The sequence below is a fragment of the Theropithecus gelada genome, chromosome 12 (genome assembly GCF_003255815.1).
Source record: "Theropithecus gelada isolate Dixy chromosome 12, Tgel_1.0, whole genome shotgun sequence".
NCBI lineage: Eukaryota > Metazoa > Chordata > Mammalia > Primates > Cercopithecidae > Theropithecus > Theropithecus gelada.
The window spans coordinates 45,033,705-45,054,737 of record NC_037680.1 but is presented as its reverse complement, the minus strand read 5'-3'; the positions used below and the strand labels follow the sequence as shown (position 1 = coordinate 45,054,737).

The 21,033-nt window shown below is 40.4% G+C and overlaps 1 protein-coding gene and 1 non-coding gene across 3 annotated transcripts in view; one reads left to right on the top strand and one right to left on the bottom strand.

Annotated features, from left to right (window-relative positions):
- CERS6 (ceramide synthase 6) overlaps positions 1 to 21,033 on the bottom strand; it is a 317,382-nt gene that overhangs the window by 147,138 nt on the left and 149,211 nt on the right. The gene's annotated exons all lie outside the window — the stretch shown is intronic.
- On the top strand, positions 19,898 to 20,003 carry LOC112636775. Its single transcript, XR_003122252.1, has one exon. It is a non-coding gene; the product is annotated as a U6 spliceosomal RNA (small nuclear RNA).

The window sequence follows — 21,033 nt, the reverse complement described above, 5'->3', positions numbered from 1 at the left end:
CTTCTTTTCAATACCAGGGTAGCTAAAATAATATTAAGCTTATTGACAATCATTACCCAGAGAGTTTTTCTCTGTCCTACTCACTCATCTCTCTCTACCTGCTGAGCCACTGTGGCTCCTTCAGGATTTATGTCAAATTCTAGTTGCTCCATAAAGCCACCTTTTCTGGATGCTGCAACATGGAAAACACTGTAATTCTGCCTTGTTCTTTACCTCCTTTCCTTCTCTTTGATTATAGCCACAAGCCTTTGAATTGCTTGTGAGTTCCAAGTAGAGTAAGACTGAGTTCTATTTATCTTTGCATTTCTGACCACAAACAGTGGCTTGCAAAGAACAGTTCCTAAATTGACAACTGAATTTTTATTAAGGGTATCAGTGCTCCTTTCATTTACTGACTTTTAAGTATATTTAAACCACAATAGGTCAAATAATTTATCAACTACTTCCAGGAACGGTGCAAGTATGAATAAAAAAGGGGAGAGAGATGACATATATTGCCAATCCAATTTTTAAAGTGATCAATCAATCTGATAAAAATTTGGAATAAAATGATAGTCAACTCTGGAATGGTCTAGCTAATGAAAAATACTGTTATTGTATGTAAGACTAAGATACATTGCTAGAGCACCAAAAAATCAGTATATGGTTCTTTTGATTCTGAAATTGATTTTATTAATTGAGACATTTCTCATTTCAGCTTTTCCATCATCTAAATAAAAAGATTAACTCATTTATTATCAAATCCATGAAGAAAGGTGAAGTATAGCTTATACCTATGACATTAAAATTTTTCTTTCATAAAATTTAACATAATATAAATCATTGTGCTGTATCTTACCAATTACTACAAATGAAGTGAACTTATATAGTTGGATAAATGAGCAGAATATATTTAGGAACAAATATAGACTTTAGTCTAGTGTTACTTTAAAATACATAAATCACTTTACCTCTAAGAACAAAGTAAATTAAGTGTCTATTTTTCCACTGAAAACTCACAGCTGATGACTTTCATGAGATATGATATTGCACTCATTTTTATCAGTTTTCCTGTCAAGTACAATGGAATTATAAAAACCTTCCACGAGGTTTCTGTATTATATGTGACACATTCACTTCCACAAAGTTTTGACATGAAGTAATTGTGGATTCAAGTTTGATAGAAATAGTCATCTTTGTGAAGTCCTTTTACTTACAGAAGGTTCTCTTGGGGGGCGGTCACCTATTTTTACAAAACAGTAAAAGCTGGCATTTCATGGGTACTTACTTTATACCTGATACCATCACAAGAGTCTTACATATATTAACTCACCTACATTTTGTAAGAACCCTATGGGATAGATACATTGTGTCACTATCATTCCCATTATACTATAAGATGGCAAGTTTAAATTACTTGCCAAAGTACATGGTGAATTTGGGATTCAAATCCAAGCAATTTGACTCCAGAGATCATGATTTTTACTATGAAATACTGAAAATTTTAGCACATACATTAAAATCTTATTTTTACTATAAATACCATTACTCTGCTGCTACCATCTCTGTTTCAGCTCCTTTTCTATTCTAAGGTAGGAGGGCAAATAAGACTTTGTCTACTCATTTCTCTATTATAAAGCACACACTCAATGTGAAATGACTTAGCTAAAATCCTATTCAGAGTTGGTGTCATGAATGTATACTAGCAGAAAAACAGTTCACTGAATGCAACAATTCGGTCTTACAGGTGTTTTATAGGAACATCAGTACATTTCTGTCCACATAAATCAGAGGCATCTAATCCTGCATTCTTAAATTTTCTTGAAGCAGATATTGTTTTTAACAGCTAGGCAGGGTCCCTAAGAGCCCATCTATGACCTTATCCTACAGATGGAGGACCCATGGAATTGTAAACTTTTCTACATTTAACAATTTAACTTTGTGAAAGAAAACAGGTGTCCCCATTTTTCACACCAGGTCTCCATCAACATTTTGGGGTCCTGTGACCTTAAAGTCAAGACTAGAAATGGATAACTATGCCACAAGTGTCAGAAAAAGACTCAGATACCTGATATACTGCCTATTTTCTGAGAAGGTAGTATAGTGCTCTTTAGTGTATAAACATCACATTTTACAGATTAAACTGACATCTAAAGTTCTTAAAAGTCACCAGCTTCAGCCTTTGTTTGTTTGGCTAGATTGGTAAATTTTTGATTTGTGGAACAAAATAAGGTCCTTCAATTATTTTGCATTTAATAAGTCAAACAAAGCCATCAGACATATTCAAGCACGCTAATGATTCAGATACAAAATTCTTTCTTGTCCCATGGGCTTTTAGCCAAAGTGTCTAAACACGGCATTTTTTTCCTGCTTTACTGAGGTATAACTGAAAGAGAAAAATTGTATGACGTGAAGGTGTACAACACGATAATTCATACACAGATACTTTGTGAAATGATTCCCATAATCTAGTTAGTTTTAAACCTGGGTCACCTTACCATGTTATATAACAGATCCCTGGAATGTATTTATCTTACAACTGAAAGTTTGTTATCTTTCAACCAATATCTCCCTCTTTCCCCCAACCCTATCCCTGGTAATCACTATTCTACTGTTTCCATGAGTTCAACTGACACCATATTCTGAAGTTGAGGAATTGGCTTGAACTCTTGGTTAACTGATTGGTTTCATCTGTAAACATGGTTAAAAAGTTGTCACATGATTTTTAGGTCAGTAGTCTCCTTTTCAAGCTGTTACTGAGACACTGACTATTACTTGAGTTCAATGGAGATGTTCATCAACTAGGGAGGAAGCAAATTGACTGTAGTTTGAAAAACATCCCATATGTCTTAAACAATAATATAAAAGTGAGATGAAAGATTCCTTTTTGGAAACTCTGACATAAAATCTAAATTTCTAGAGTAGCTTTCAAGCTTTCATTAGTTTAAAGAAACTAACGCCCAAAGAAATATGATAGCTAGGGGAAAAGATGTTACTCATCCGATGGACAGGTTATGCAGACTTCAGTTCTTGCTTTAAGACAAACATTTCCTGAAACTATTTTCACCTCCATCAATAATTAACTATAACTTCAAATAATTTTCTTCATTTGCTTAAGGCTCAGCTCTTTCTGTTTGAAAAGGAACAGAATTATCACTGCAAAGTCCTTGAGGTTGGAGGTAAGGCAAACCCATTCACCTATTCACTGTTCATTCTCCAGTCAAAGGTGAACTTAATTTGGGCAGAAGAGTCATTAAATCATTGATTCAAAAAATGTATTAGGCACTTATGGAAAGTCTGATGATTTGCAAAGGAATGCTATATGTCTCTCATACATATGCATATATAAAAACACACATATATGTAGTAAAAACAAAAGAAAATATAAACATCAAATTCAGGATAGACATTACTTTTGAAGAGTAAAGAACAGAGAAGGTATACAGCAAGCTGGTCCAAACCACAGCCTGCAGGCCACGTGCAGCCCAGGATGGCTTTGAATGTGGCCCAACATAAATTTGTAAACATTCCTAAAACAGTATTAGATTTTTCGTGATTTTTTGTTAGCTCAATGACCATCCTTATTGTTAGTGTATTTTATGTGTGGCTCAAGACAATTCTTCTTTCAGTGTGGCCCAGGGAAGCCAAAAGATTGGACATTCCTGGGGCATAAGGGGAGCTTTAGCTGATTCTGTAATATTTCCATCCTTCAAAACAGCATCAAATATAACTGGGTGGGTTTTCATTATATTAGTCTCTGTGCTTGTTACATTTTCTCTGTATTATAAAATATTTCATTATTAAAAGATTCTGTACACAAGAATTACGCTCACTCAGAAAGTATTAAATGAGTATGTCTTTTACTTCTCACACTTAGAAACGTCATGACTTGTTCTTTATGCCATCATCAACCATCCTTTTCTAAGCATCGTAATTACTTTTCCTGTTTTTCTGTCATTGTATTCATGTTTTCAGGGCTAAAATTGCAATTGGAAGTGTATCAGCTATTGTATGCATATATAATTCTAAATCCATGTTCTATTTCACACATTTAACTTTGATTTCGTTTTTTAGTGATTTGGTCATAGGCTCCATTAACAACTAGCCCATATTGTTCTTTATTGGGACCCATTCTTTTCTCTCCAAGTTGAGTACCCTTGTCAAGCACCCATCAAGGTAGAATTCAGCACCACTGGTATCTGTCCTTTCCCATTAGTCTTCCCAACATCAGTCCTAGTCCCTACAATCTATTCAAAATACATCTGCAAAAAATTCAATGTCATTCTATTAGGTGAAATTCTACCTATAAAATACCTCTCATTACTTCCAGAATTCCCCTGAATATACACTAATCTTATAATTGTCAGCTTGAAGTCTATTTACACTCATTTGAATGACCATAATTTGTGGGAATCAGAACAAGCAAGAATTTTCCAACTAACCATTGTCTAGTGTAAGGATAAAAAAGGGAGTAAAATATTGATCTCTTGTGGCCAAAATTAAATTCAGTCAATATGACTTTGGAGCATGCACTGGCAAAGGTCACAATTCTTTAGTGTGTGGTTCAAACAAAAGTAGCGAAAGGTTTATTATTATTTAGAATCAAACTAATGTCATGTGTCCCTCGAACATCAAGCCTCTATGTAATTTTTTTCTTGTCTGAAAGCATATTGAAGACAGAAAGTCACTTCTTCAGCACTGATACTGCGAATTGCTAAGGAAAAGAGAAAACTAAAGCCAAAGTTTTTAAGTTCTCAAAATGCACGTACATTTGATTTTAAGAAGTGAATCTCCCCAGCTGGGCAGATGGCTTGAGCCCAGGAGTTCAAGACTAGCCTGGGCAACATACTGAAACACCATCTCTGCAAAAAATACAAAAATTAGCCGGCCTTGGTGACACGAGCTTGTATTCCCAGCTACTGGGGAGGCTGCGGTGGGTGGATCACTTGAGTACAGCTGGTCAAGGCTGCAGTGAGCTGTGATCACACTGTGTCTAGAATTAGTGGGTTCTTGGTCTCACTGACTTCAACAATGAAGCCATGGACCCTCGCAGTGAGTGTTATAGTTCTTAAAGATGGTGTGCCTGGAGTTTGTTCCTTCAGATGCTCAGATGTGTCTGGAACTTCTTCCTTCTGGTGGGTTTGTGGTCTCACTGTCAAGGGTGAAGCTGCAGACCTTCGTGGTGAGTATTACAGCTTTTAAAGGCAGAGCGTCTGGAATTGTTCGTTCTTCCCGGTGGGTTTATCCTCCCGTTGGCTTCAGGAGTGAAGTTGTAGACCTTCAGGGTGAATGTTAACAATTCACAACACCAACACCAGCGTGGACCAAGCAAGCAGTAGCAAAACTCACTACAAAGAGCAAAAGAACAAAGCTTCCACTCTGTGGAAGGCGACCCAAGCAGGTTGCCACTCCCGGCTGGGGCAGCCTGCTTTTATTTCCTTATCTGGCCCCACCCACATCCTGCTCATTGGTCCATTTTCAGAGAGCTGATTGGTCCATTTTAGAGAGAGCTGATTGGTCCGTTTTGACAGAGTGCTGACTGGTGCTTTTACAATCCTTGAGCTAGACACAGAGTCACAGAGTGCTAGTTAGCTAGATACAAAGTTAGCTAGATACAGAGTACCAATTGGTGTGTTCACAAACCTTGAGCTAGACAGAGAGTGCTGATTGGTGCATTTACAATCCTTGAGCTAGACACAGAGTCACAGAGTGCTAGTCCTCCAAGTCTCCACTGCTGGTGGACCCGGCACAACCTCCGCAGCTGCTGGCCCAGGTGCTAAGCCCCTCACTGCCCTGGGCCAGCAGTGCCGGCCAGCCACTCCATGTGCGGCGTCCCCCCAAGCCCATGCCTGCTGGAACTCACACTGGCCCTCGAGCATGGGGCACAGCCCCAGTTCCCACTAGGTTAGCTAGATACAGAGTACCCATTGGTGTATTCACAAACCCTGAGCTAGACACAGAGTGCTGATTGGTGTATTTACAAACTCAGAGCTAGACACAGAGTGCTGATTGGTGCACATACGATCCTCCCGCTAGATATAAAAGTTCTCCAAGTCCCCATCCAGTTCAGGAGCCCAGCTGGCTTCACCCAGTGGATCCTGCACCAGGGCTGCAGGCCCAGCTGCCCGCCAGTCCCCAGCTGCCCAACAATCCCCAGCCGCGCCTGCACGCCTCAGCCCTTGGGCTGTGGATGGGACTGGGCACCACGGAGCAGGGCGTGGCTCCCGTCGGGGAGGCTCAGGCCGCTGGGGAGCCCACAGCAGGAGGAGGAGCTCAGACATGGCGGGCTGCAGATCCCCAGCCCTGCCCCGCAAGGAGGCAGCTAGGGCCTGGCGAGAATTTGAGTGCAACCCCTGCAGGCCAGCACTGCTGAGGGACCTGATACAACCTCCTCAGCTGCTGGCCCGGGTGCTAAGCCCCTCACTGCCCTGGGCGGGGGGTGCCACTGGCTGCTCCGTGTGCGGGGGCCCCCAAGCCGGCGCCTGCCAGAAGTCGCACTGGCTTGCGAGGGCAGGGTGCAGCCCCGGTTCCCGCTGGCGCCTCTCCCCACAACCCCTCCTGGCAAGCAGAGGGAGGAGGCGCCGGCCTCAGCCAGCCCAGAGAGGGGCTCCCACGGTGCCTTGGCAGGCTGAAGGGCTCCTCAAGCGCCGCCAGAGTGGACGCCAAGGCCGGAGGCTGAGGAGGTGCTGAGAGTGAGGGCCGCTAGCACATTGTCACCTCTCAACACCACTGCAATCCAGCCTGGGCAAGAGAGCAAGGCCCTGTCTTTAAAAAAAAAAAAAAAAAAAGTGAATTTGCCCTTCTCTATTACCGTGTTTGGTGTCAGTTTTCTGCTGCAGGCTCTACTACACGTCTCATAACAAAACATGAGACTGAGTAATAGAACTTTCACAGGGATAAGGTGGAATCCATCACTTATTACTAAATCCATACCTATTAACAATAGAGTAAAATGTCTTTAGTTTCTTTATCTGAAAATGGGGACTAAAATACCTAATTATTAAGGTTGTTAGGGATGAGAAGGGAAAAATTAAGACGAATAGGAATGGATCCTAGTTGGCTGAGGAGGCTCATTCTACTTTTTTTTTTTTTTTTTAATTTTTGTTTCCATAGGCTTTTGGGGGAATAGGTGTTATGTGGTTACATGTGCAAGTTCTTCAGTGGTAATCTGTGAGACTTTGCTGCACCCATCACCCAAGCAGTAGACACTGAACCCAATTTGTAGTCTTTTATCCCTCACCCCCTTCCCATTCTTTCTCTGAATCCCCAAAATCTATTGTGCCATTCTTATGCCTTTGTATCCTCATAGTTTCCACTTATGAGTGAGAACATACGATGTTTGGTTTTCCATTCCTGAGTTACTTCACTTAGAATAATAGTCTCCAATCTCATCCAGGTTGCTGTGAATGTCATTACTTCATTTCTTTTTATGGCTGAGTAGTATTCTATCATATATGTAAATATATATGTGTATATGTGTGTGTATATATGTATTATATATATGGAATGTAGAACCAGTCCAAATGCCCATCAATCAACGAGTGGATAAAGAAACTGTCCACTTGTTGATTGATGGGCATTTGGGCTAGTTCCACATTTTCACAATTGTGAATTGTGCAGCTATAAAACTGTGTGCAAGTATCTTTTACATATAATGACTTCTTTTCCTCTGGGTAGATACCCAGTAGTGGGATTGCTGGATCAAATGGTTCTACTTTTAGTTCTTTACCATAGTGGTTGTAATAGTTTACATTTCCACTAGCAGTGTAGAGGTGTTTCCTGTTCACTGCATCCATCTCAACATCTATTACTTTTTGATTTTATTATTGCCATTCTTGCAGGAGTAAGGTGGTATCACATTGTGGTTTTGATTTGTGTTTCCCTGATCACTAGTGATGTTGAGCTTTTTTTCCTGTTTGTTGGCCATTTGTATATCTTCTTTTGAGAATTGTCTATTAATGATTGTTTTTTTTTTCTTGCTGATTTGAGTTCTTTTTAGATTCTGGATATTAGTCCTTTGTCAGATGTATAGATTGCAAAGATTTTTCTCCCACTCTGTGGGTGCTCCATTTACTCTGCTGACTGTTCCTTTTGCCATGCAAAAGCTCTTTAGTTTAGTTAAGTCCCAGCTATTTCTCCTTGTTTTTTCTGCATTTAGGTTTTTGGTTCTTTTAGGTTCTTGGTCATGAAATCCTTGCTTAAGCCAATGTCTAGAAGGGTTTTTCCAATGTTATCTTCTGGAATTTTTATAGTTTCAGGTCTTAAATTTAAGTCCTTCATCCATTTTGAATTGAGTTTTGTAGATGAGAGATGAGGATCCAGTTTCATTCTCCTACATGTGGCTTCCCAATTATCCCAGCACTATTTGTTGAACAGGGTGTCCTTTCCCCACTTTACATTGTTGTTTCCTTTGTTGAAGATAAGTTGGCTGTAAGTATAAACCAGGCTTTATTTCTGGTTCTTTATTCTGTTCCACTGGTCTATGTGTCTATTTTTATACCAGTATCATGCTGTTTTGGTGACTATAGCCTTATAGTATAGTTTGAAGTCTCCAGATTCGTTCTTTTGCATAGTCTTGCTTTGGCTATGTGGGCTCTTTTTTGGTTCCATATACATTTTAGGATTACTTATCTAGTTCTGTGAAGAAGAATTATAGTATTTTAATGGAAATTGCACTGAATTTGTAGATTGCTTTTGGCAGTATGGTCATTTTCACAATATTGATTCTACCCATCCATGCGCATGAAATGTGTTTCCATTTGTTTGTGTCATCTATGATTTATTTCAGCAATGTTTTGCAGTTCTCCTTGTAGAGGTCTTTCACATTCTTGGTTAGATATATTCCTAAGTATTTTATTCTTTTTGTAGCTATTGTAAAAGGGGTTGAGTCCTTCATTTGATTCTCCACTTGGTCGCCGTTGGTGTATAGGAGAGTTGCTGATTTGTGTACATTAATTTTGTATCCAGAAGCTTTGCTGAATTTTTTTTATCAGTTCTAGGAGCTTTTTGGAGGAGTCTTTAGGGTTTTCCAGGTATATAATCATATCAGCAGCAAACAGCAACAGTTTGACTTCCTTGTTACTGATTTGGATGCCTTTTATTTCTTTCTCTTGTCTGATGGCTCTGGCTAGGATTCCAGTACTATGTTTGAAGATAAGTGGTGAAGTGGGCATCCTTGTCTTGTTCCAGTTTTCAGAGGGAATGCCTTCAACTTTTCCCCATTCAGTATTATTTTGGCTGTGGGTTTATCATAGATGGCTTTTCTTACATTGAGGTATGCCTGTTGAATTCCAGTTTTGCTAAGGGTTTTAAACACAAAGGCATGTTGGATTTTGTCAAATGCTTTTCTGGGTCTATTGAGATGATCATGTGATTTTTGTTTTTATTCTGTTTATTTTTCCCAGATGTTCTTTGTGCTTCTTGCATTTGGATGTCTAGGGCTCTGGCAAGGCCGAGGAAGTCTTCCTCGATTATTCCCCCCAATATGTTTTCCAAACTTTTAGATTTCTCTTCTTCCTCAGGAATACCAATTATTCTTTGGTTTGGTCATTTAATGTAATTCCAGACTTCTTGAAGGCTTTGCTCATTTCTTCTTACTCTTTTTTCTTTGTCTCTGTCGGATTGTGTTAATTCAAAAACCTTGTCTTCAAGCTCTGAAGCTCTTTCTTCTGCTTGTTCGATTCTATTGCTGAGACTTTTCAGAGCATTTTGCATTTCTCTTAGTGCATCCAGTATTTCCTAAAGTTTTGACTGTATTTTACTTATGCTGTTTATTCACTAAAGATTTCTTCCCTCATTTCTTCTATTATTTTTTTTTTTTTTTATTTCGTTAAATTGGACTTCACCTTTCTTGGGTGCCTCCTTGATTAGCTTAATAACTGACCTTCTGGATTCTTTTTCAGGTCAATCAGGGATTTCTTCTTGGTTTGGATCCATTGCTGATGAGCTGGTGTGATTTTGGGGGGCTGTTAAAGAAACTTGTTTTGTCATATTACCAGAATTGATTTTCTGGTTCCTTCTCATTTGAGTGGGCTATGTCAGAGGGAAGGTCTGGGGTTCAAGGCTGCTGTTCAGATTCTTTTGTCCCATAAGGTGTTCCCTTGATGTAGTACTCTCCCTCTTTTCCTAGGGATGTGGCTTCCGGAGAGCCGAGTTGTTGTGATTGTCCTCTCTCTTGTGGATCTAGCCAACCAGCAGGTCTACCAGGCTCTGGGCTGGTGCTGGGAGTTGTCTACACTGGGTCCTATGATGTGAACCGTCTGCAGACCTCTCAGCTATGGATACCAGTGCCAGAGGAGGTGGCAGGGGGGTGAAATGGACTCTGTGAGGTTCCTTAGTTTTGGTTGTTTAATGAACTATTTTTGTGCTGATTGGCCTCCTACCAGGAGGTGGCGCTTTGAAGACAGCATCAGCTATGGTAGTATAGGGAGGATCAGACAGTGGGAGGGGGGACCTAGAACTACCAAGAGTATATGCCTCTTGTCTTCAGCTACTAGAGTGAGCCAGGAAGGACCATCAGGTGGGGGCAAGGCTAGGCATGTCTGAGCTCAGACTCTCCTTAGGCAGGAGTTGCTGCAGCTGCTGTGGGGGATGGGGATGTGGTTCCCAGGTCAATGGAGTTATGTTCCCAGGAAGATTATGGCTGCCTCTGCTGTGTCATGCAGGTTGGTCAGGGAACTGGGGAAAGCCAGCAATTACAGGCATCACTCAGCTTCCACACAACCCAAAAGGCCGCTGTCACTCCCACTATGCACCCCAGCAACAGCACCAAGTTTGTTTCCAGGCAGTGGGCAAGCAGGACTGAGAACTTGCCCCAGGCTACCAGGCTCCCAACTGTGAAAGCAAGCTGGGCTCTTTTCATTGCCCTGACATACCAGTCACACGATGCAGACATTTAGAAATCATGCCTCATCTCCTGGAGTTTTAAGTTGTTTGTAAAGAAAATACCTGTATGTGTAGACACAGATGTTTATGTATATGTATATGTTCACACATATGCATATGTATATTATGAAAATATGTGTATGTACATACGTTTGTATGCACATATGTATGAAAGTCAAATTCATGTATGTCAAGGATCTCCCATCCAACTGAAAACAAATGTAGGTGCACAGACTTCTGACTAATAATTTGTATTTTCTATTCGAGAAGATGCTCTTGCTCTTTCCTCACTCAGAGAAGGGACCATAATCAGCCTAACAATCTGTCTTAGATTTTTCGAATAAATGCCAGTAAATTTGCACTCCCGCATAAGAAAATAAGCCATTTCACAAAACCCAACCCCGTTACAACGTACAAAATGAAGTTCTTAGCTGACTGGCTGATGCCATATGAGCTGCATGCTGATTGGAAGAGTTATGAGTTACACATCAGCTATATTCATACTGCAGCACTTTATGTTCTAAATAACAAGGGCCCTTTTTTCACTAGGAGCATGTGAGGCTGAGCTGCCCACTTGAACCGAGCATCATGATTTCTGGTCCTAGCAGCTATTACACGGTATTATATATTGACCATAAAGCTATACTTAGAAAATGAGCAGCATGAAACAATGGGTGAACATGAGATCATGAGGTTGCCAAGCAGGAAACACTGTAGTAACAGTGTTTACACCTATGATACTCATAGGGTGATCCTGGGCAAGTTTAAGTGTCTCTTCTGGAGAAACAATCAGACCATTAAGTTCTCTTGAATTCTTATATTTTGAGTCCAAGTCCTATATTAGTTAAGTCTTGTATCCTGATCCTGCAATATTTGGCACAACTGGCCATTCCACCTTGTTTGAATCAGTACTGCTGTGTTCATTACCTTTTTGTCCAACCCTCTGCTTCTCTTGCCTTGTGCACAGACTACCCTTGGTCTGTGAATGCCAGTGACACATGGGGTTCCATCCTCAACCTTCTTTTCACACCATGTGCTCCTGCTAGGTGAACTCACCCACTCCCTGTATGCTGGGCAATCACTGTCCCTAACCATTTCTATATCCCTGGACACCCAATGTCATTTGGACACCCAAACATCGGCACCTGAGGTTCAAAATCCAAAAACAAACAAACAAACAAAACATATTATCTTTCTCCCAGGAATCCACTGTTTCTTCCTTCCATTTCTGTCAAGGACACTATTCTCCACCCAATGTCCCAGGTCCTTGAGTCCTCCTTCGCCTTCAACCCCCTTTATCCCAGGCATCAACCCTCAAAGTTCTGCATTGGAAATATCCCTTTCATTTACTTCCTTTGCTCCATTCCCTCAGTCTCTTCCCTAGCCCAACACACTTAGTCTTCATCTTTCTTCAAGAGGTAGGCTGGCATTAGCTGAGTGCCACAGCCAGACCCGTAAGCCAGGCTGTCAACTGATTAATCATGACAAAGAGAACAGTCACAAAGTCCAGAATATTTTCTTTGATATGAATGAGAGTTACTCCCCCTGCAGAAATATCTACACAGGAGGTTGCTTGCAAAACATAGAAAAAGAACAAGAGGAGTTTGAGATCTTAAGAAGTGCTGCTCAGACAGATGACCTAAGGTACTGTCACCAAAGAGCAAGTCTTACATATCCAGCAGCCAACACTCCTAATCCCCCAGTGCTTTAATATTCTCAGCCAACCTGAATATCAAAATCTCTGCAATAGGCAATCCATATGATGTCTCTGTGCCTCCACCCTTTTCTTAGTTGGGTAAAGCTAATCAACTGTTGCTCTGGCCTAGCCTGGGATAACTTCTTTAGGGAGTCTAGACAAATTTCATTCTTGTTTCACCATATGTGAATTAAACAAAACAACACAAAAAAGCCTTAACCCTGAGTTTTCTTCTTCGTCCAACTCAACCTTTCATGATCCTCCTGCAGTTTTCTCTGGTCTCCACCTCCCAGGAAGTGTTTATCCCCATAAGATACTATTCTAACATTAAATAACGTATGTTATTAGTCATCCTTTAAGTGACCTACAATCATTTGGATATTTTCAACTCTGAGTGAAAGATCTGTCTTAAATCTTCTATGCAGGACTCGCTCTCAGGAAGCTATGTTCACTCAGCCTGGGCATGAAGACTTCCTCCACAATTTTCACACAGTCTGTTTGATCCTGGGCACTCCCTATGCCTCTTTCTCATCTGCAAAATGAAAATAAAACCACCTACTTCAAAGGGTTAGAAATGAGGATTAAATGAGGCAATACTCGTATAGAGAATAGCATTCAACACATGGCAAGGGCTCTGTAACTCTTAACTATTATTACTATTTTTATATAGCTGGTATATGACGTGCACCCAATAAATGACTTCAAGTTTCATGAGTATGGGCCAGTGCCAATGGCTAGACAAACTATCAACTACAATATGACTTTAGGACAGACATCGTCTACTAGATTTGAAGAAGACACAAGTGTAGAATGAAGGAGGGCTTCATTCTTACAAAGTGGTTAAGCAGTAGGACATGTAAATAAGAGACTCTGTGTTGCTTTTTTGTTAAATTTATGTGTCAGGATTTGGCTGACTTCTTACTTTTCCCTTGTTTGCATTTTTAAGGTTATTTAATATTTAATGTTATAAAACCACTTGAGACTGCTACTACCCTAAATCTGTACTTTGTACAAGCAGCTCTGAAAATGTTAAGTGTAAAATTTAGTAGGGTTGGAAAGTGAAAAGTACAGCAGTGAATTTCCATGGCAATGTGGTGTTATAAATAAGACATGATACATGGATAAATCGACCAATGAAGATGTACAGATGAACAAAATAAGTATGTTTATTCATGGGTTTTAAAATCCTTTTGTATTCTGGTATTTTATAGCCACAAAATTAAATAATCTAACCTTCAAGGTCATCATGTAAGACCTTTAAGTCTCTAAACAAAAAGTTGCAAACTTAAATCTCTACAGGGACTAGGCAGGTTAAGGCAATTGAGGAGCTGGTTAAACTTAGCTCTCAGAGTACTGAGATGAATGGTTATTGGCACACAGTTTCTATGCTGGCAATGCTGGGGAATGTGGCTATTTCAATACCCCACTGAAATAAGGGCCGGTCAAATGTCAAGAAATAATGCAAACTCAAGTATTGTCGATTTTCCTCATTTTTTCATAGAAAGCTGAAAATCTGATATTTTATAAGATGTCAGACTTTGTAAATACTGGTGATTAATTCTACTAAAAATAAAAATCAGGCAGGTGCAGTGACTCATGTCTGTAATCCCAGCACTTTGAGAGGCTGAGGCAGGCATATCATCTGAGGTCAGGAGATCGAGACCAGCCTGGCCAACATGGTGAAACCTTGGCTCTACTAAAAATACAAAAAAGTAGCCAGGCATGGTGGTATGAGCCTATAGTCCCAGTTACTCTGGAGGCTGAAGCATGAGAATTGCTTGAACCCGGGAGGCAGAGGTTGCAGTGAGCCACTGCGCTCCAGCCTAGGTGACAGAGCACGACTCTGTCTCAAAAAAAAAATAAAAAAATAAATAAATAAATAAAATCATACAGGCCAAATTGTGCAGGCTAGATTCAACTTGGGGCTACCAGTTCACAACCTGTGCTTTAAACTCTTTAATAGTATAACTATAGTATGTGGCAGAGATGGGTGGGATGATCTACTCTTCTTACACTCTAAACTATATTCCATATAGAATGAAAGTCTGCTTTCCTGAAGCATAGAATTTTCATAGGGAAAGTTCCCTCTTGCATTAGATTACTAAATACCAATCTAATGAACTTTTGCTCAGTTCTTGGAAAATATCTACCAAGTAAAAATGAAATCGAATCAAATAAACTCTATTTGTTATTATGCTAACAACCAGATATGGCCATTCATTAAGAGATACCAAGGATTTACTAAATACCAAGATATACAACTAGGTGCTGGGAATATAAATACGAATTAAGTCAAAGTCCTTCCCTCAGGGGCTGACAAGCTAATCTCCAAGGCTGCTTCCCGACGGACGGGCAACAGCTGTAAATCTAAGCAAGCCTTACCTATTCTAAAAAAATCAGTCGCATCTTTTGTCTTCACTCCCAGCTTGTGACAATATTTGGAGAGTTACCTCTATTCTCAGGGTCATCCTGCCCTAGTGTCACTGGGAAAAAATGCCTGGAGAACTCAGTCTTTCCACATCAAACCGGTTAAGCCCGGTTAAAATAGAGATGGTGTCCTTTCTCATTCCTTCTCTGGGTAAGCAGCAAGGAAAGAGTGGTTGAGTAGAGAGGCAGAAGACAAGGCAGAATATAAAACTCAAAGAAAGTTCCTGTGAGCTAAGTAGTTTTCCCAATGTCCAAATCCTCTCAAGACTTTAGGGTCACACAGAGCAGGGAAAAATGGACAAGGCTTCAGTGGCTCTCAACAGAGGGCTGTCATTAAAGCTATGAAGGTCCCTACTCCATGGTAGTGGAGGAAGAGCTCATAGGAGCTGAGGGTGGCCAGGTCCTTTCTGGTATTGTTCTGAGCCTAAAAAGGACTTGGAGCAAAAAGATTCTTGACATTATGAAACATTTATCAAGAATGAACTATATTCTTATATTTATCTTTCCTCTTCTAGTAAAAAGCACAATAAAGGCAAATCAATGTTCATACTTCAAGAAACAACAAAAAGGAAATGTAATCCACCCCACTGTCAAAGATTTCATCATAAGATCTTTTTAAAGTTTGAAAATGTACAAAAGAAGGGAGGCCGGGGTGGTGACTACTCACAGTCCCAGCTACTTGGGAGGCTGAGGTGGAAGGATCCCTTGAGTCCAAGAGTTTAAGACTGTAGTGGGTAGGTGGGAAGGCAATCAGTAAGAAATTTCCAGCTAGAGTTACTACAGTAAATAGGTCATTCCAAGTATCTCATGAATGATAACAATTTAAATTACAAAATGAACATTTCAAATTACAAAAATAAAATTATTTACACTTTTCCTAGAATATACTAGGTAATTCAAGGCAGAGATAGACTATCATATAGAAAATTGATTCTCAAGTGGTTCTTGTAATCACTTGTACATATTTGGAATATACTGGCTAAGGTAACAAACACACATTCTTTGTTCCATTGCATGCTTTAGAGTAACATTATTCCTAGTGCTATAAAACCTCTTTCATGTAGAACCTCAGGGTAACCAGGAAAGCACTGACAAGAAAAGACGTAGGTAGAGAGCAAATTGCCTTCAATGAAGGGACAGCATGCAGATATTCTCAGAACCAAGCCTAGAGATTAGGACTGCTTTCTAACAGGGTTAATAATTAACACTTGCAGTGTTCCTGAATGTGGTTTCTGACTCCAGGACTTTGTCCATTTATAGCCAGATTGAGGTTCCTAAAAGAACAACTCTGAAGACACTTAGTAATTGAGCCTCAAGGTTTTCAATGATTAAATCCCACCTTTAGACTCTGGGTCTTGGTCTCTACTAGCCCAATGTGTGTGTCTCCTGAAACATCAGCTCTGGGCCTGCTGCTGCCTTGACCAACCTTCATCATCTGTCAAAAACAAATCTCTCAGAGAGGGCCCCCACCCATCATTTCTTCTGCAAGACTTCCCTCTTCCTTCAACTTCTGTGGTGCTTTCCCTCAGAAAGGGGTCACAGGATTCTTTTGCATTGCCAATCATGCCTCCTTAACATCAAAACCAAACAATCAACAACAAAAATACATCTATTGACTACCTACTATCTTCCAGCCACTGTTAAGTGCAATCAAATATGTAATACTGTTTTACCCATCACAGCAACACGTCAACATGGTTTGTCTGAAGTCAACAGCTAGTAAATACAGGAGTGGGGACCCAAACTCAAGATGACACCAGGGATGTCTGATGTGAAAGCCTGTGCTTTTTGTACAGCAGCACTCTACCTATCGTTTAACAACAACAAAAATAATAGTTAAAATCTACCAAATAATTACCAGCAGATATGCTTCTAAACACCTGACATGTTCTAATTCATTATTCCTCACAAAAACTTTGCAAGGTTAATACTGTTATTACTCTCATTTTAGAACTATGGAAGGAGACACAGAAAGATCAAGCAATTTGCCTGAACTCCATGTCTTGTAAGTGGCAGAGTATGTGCCCTTAAGCAGTATACAGTATCTTCTGATAGTGCTGCCTAGCTGTTTTCGGATTTTTATACTAGCTCTTCTGTTCAACTTCTCCCCCTATATTCTTTATCATCCTTTTTGCATTATAAAAGAAAGTCATTTAAAGGGATGAGTGGTATGTATGGAGAGTAGGGGAAACAGAAATGAAAAAGGAGCACTCCCACTTCTTGGCCTTGGTGGTCCAGACAGGATGAAACCCTCAGGCTAGACTTGAGATAGAACCAACCATCCAAGATAAGCTCTCCCTACTGATGTCCTTGAAGTCACCTTTGACAGATGCACCCTAAATGGAAAATGAATTAAACAGATATAGGCCATAGGGAAACCTGGCGCTGCCTAGAGCTCTAGCATTGTGTGGGTATCCAAAATATTCAAACTACCTAAAGAGGTGACCAACCCTGGCACTGACTCTTTGGAGGAGTTCCACAAATCCCTACAAATCTCAGCTTTAGAATAAAATAATCAACATGAGAAAAAAATATTGGAAATCTCTTCTATGTTATGAATTCTTAACTCATGTTTCAAAATGCATTGCCCTTCAAAAGATACCATAAATAAAAGACAAGCCATAGACTAGGAGAAAATGTTTGCAAGTCATTAAGCCCACAAAGGATTTGTATAAAGAACTCTTAAAACTCAATAGTAAAAAAAACCCCACAACTTTAAAATGTGCAAAAGATCTAAACAGATATCTACCAATACATAAATGACCAATAATCACATGATAATGCCACATCATTATTCACAAGGGAAATAAAAGTTAAAGTGAGAAATCATTTCACACGCCACTAGAATGGCTATAATTGAAGAGATAATAGCTATGTTTCTGAGGATGTAGTGAAACTGGAACCTGAACACACTGCTGGTGGGAAGATGAAATGGTGCATCTTACTAAGTTTCATAATTTCTTAGATATTCATGTTCACATTTCATATCTCTAAATGTGAATTTATCATATAACTCAGTAAGCAATTTCTCTTTTAGGTAGCTACCCAAGAGAAATGAAGACATGTCCAGGCAAAGGCTTCTATCTGAATGTTCACAGCAGCATTATTCATAGTAGCCAAAAGGCAAAGACAATTAAATACCCACTCAATGGTGAATGGATAAACAAAGTGAGGTATATCCATTCAAGTGAAGTATTGATATATTCTCTAAGCTGTATGAAACTCAAAAGCATTATGCCAAGTGGAAGAAGTTAGCCACAAATACCACATATTGGGTGATTCCATTTATATGAAATGTTCTGAAAAGGCAAATCTATTGCCACAGGAAATAGATTAGTGGTGGTTGCCTGGGACTGGGAGTACAAAGGAGTGAAAGCAAATAGGCTATCCACAGTTGCTCTGCTTGCTCCACAGGGAAGTCAGCTCACAACGGAGGTTCTCTCTCTGATGCATTCAGAAGGATGAAACATACATTAAGGAAGAGATAACCGGTAACCAAGGTATTTCATGACGGAAGCAAACACTGAGGTAATGTTCCATTCCATATGAGCCCAGAGCCAACTCCTTCATATGGGGAGGGGGGCATTCTGTAATTCTCTTCTCTTTGTATACTTCCAGAATATATTATAATGACTACTGATGGATTTAAAATTTTGCAGCAAACCTTTTCTACTTTTTTCATTAACCCCTGAAAAGACTGCAAAAACATAAGACATTTCTATTAAGATATACTAGTTTTGGCCTGGTGCAGTGGCTCACATCTGTAATCCCAGCACTTTGGAAGGCCGAGGCAGGCAGATTACGATATCAGGAGATTGAGACCATCCTGGCCAACATGGTGAAACCCCGTCTCAATTAAAAATACAAAACTTAGCTGGGCATAGTGGCATGTGCCTGTAATCCCAGCTACTTGGGAGGCTGAGGCAGGAGAATCGCTTGAACCAGGGAGTCAGAGGTTGCAGTGAACCGAGATCATGCCACTGTACTCCAGCCTGGCAACACAGCAACTCCATCTCAAGAAAAAAAAAAAGATATACTAGTTTTGATTACTGGAAAGAGTAATTTAGAAGAGTTTTTTTTAAAAAGTAATGAATTATCTCTTATAATCAAAATAAGGAAAGATGTTACAACATCATTCCCTAGACCAAGAGTTAGTACATTTTTTTCTGGAAGGCCAGTTAGTAAATGTTTTAGGATTTGTGCACTAAGAAGAAAAACTAAGGATATTGTGTAAGTATTTATATAACCATTTAAAAATGTAAAAACCATTTAAAATGTAAAATATAACCATTTAAAAATGTAAAAACCCTTTGTATTAGTCCATTCTTGCATTGCTATTCAAGAAATGACTGAGGCTGGGTAATTTATAAAGAGAAGAGGTTTAATTGGCTCATGGTTCTACAGGCTGTACAGGAACCACAGCAGCATCTGCTTCTAGAGAGGCCTCAGGAAACTTACAATCATGCCAGAAGGCAAAGGGGATGCAGACACGTCTTACATGGCCAGAGGAGGAGCAAGAGAGAGACAGGGAAGGTGCAACACACTTTTAAACAACCAGATCTCATGAGAACTCACTATCGTGATGACAGCACCAAGGGGGATGATGTTAAACCAAGAGAAACAAACCTCATGATTTTCCAATCATTCCACTATGTCCCACCTCCAGCATGGGGATTACATATCAGTATGAGATTTGGGTGGGTACACAGATCTAAACCATATCAATTTGCCCCTGGCCCCCTCCCAAATCTCATGTTTTCCTCACATTTCAAAATAAAATCATACCTTCCCAACAGTCCCTCAAAGTCTTAATTCATTCCATCATTAACTCAAGACCACAGTACAAAGTCTCATCTGAGACAAGCCTAGTTCCTTCTCCCTATGAGCCTGTAAAATAAAAAACAACTTAGTGTGCTCACTTTGGCAGCACATACACTAAAACAGGAGGATCCAAAGAACATTAGCATGGCCCCGGCACAAGGATGAGACACAAATTCTTCAACCATTCCATATTTAAAACCAACAACAACAACAACAATAAGTTAGTTACTTCTAAGATACAATGGGGGTATAGGCATTGGATAAATACTCTCATTCCAAAAGGGAGAAATTAGCCAAAAGAAAGGGGCTACAGGCCCCATGCAAGTCTGAAACCCAGCAGGGCAGTCACTAAATCTTAAAGCTCCGAAATAATCTCCTTTGACTCCATGTCTCACATCCAGGGCACGCTGGTGCAAGAAGGTGGTTCCCCAGGCCTTCCTTGGACAGCTCCACCCCTGTGGCTTTGCAGGGCTCAGTTCCCATAGTTGCTCTCAAGGGCCAGCAATGAGCACCTGCAGCTTTTCCAGGTGCAGGGTCCAAGCTGCTGGTGGATCTACCATTTTGGGGTCTGGAGGATAGTGGCCCTCTTCTCAGCAATGCTAGGCAGTGCCCCAGTGGGACTCTGTGTGGGGGCTCTAACCCCACATTTCCCCTCTGCACTGCCCTAGTACAGGTTCTCCATGAGGGCTCTGTCCCTGTAGCAGGCTTCTGCCTGGACTTCCAGGCTCTTCCTTACATCCTCTGAAATCTAGGTGGAGGCTCCAAGCCTCAATTCGTACACTCTGTGCACCTGCAGGCTTAACACCATGAGGAAGCCACCAAGGCTTATGACTGGCAGTCCTGAAGCAGCATCTCAAGCTATACCTGGGTCCCTTTGAGCCATGGCTGGAGTTGGAGCAGCTGGGATGCAGCGAGCAGTGTCCCAAGGCAGGGCAGCAGGGTCCTGGGCCTAGCCCAGGAGACCATTCTTCCCTCCTAGGACTCTTGGTCTGTGATGGGAGGGGGTGCTATGAATGCCTTTGAGGCCTTCTCCCCATTGTCTTGGCTGTTAGCACTTGGCTCCTCTTCATCTATGCAAATTTCTGCAGCTTGCTTGAATCCCTTCCCTGAATACAGGCTTTTCTTTTCTACCACATGGCCAGGCTGCAAATTTTCCAAACTTTTATCCTCTGCTTCCCTTTTAAATAATATTATGTAAGTTCCAGTTGGGTATCATTTCTTTGCTC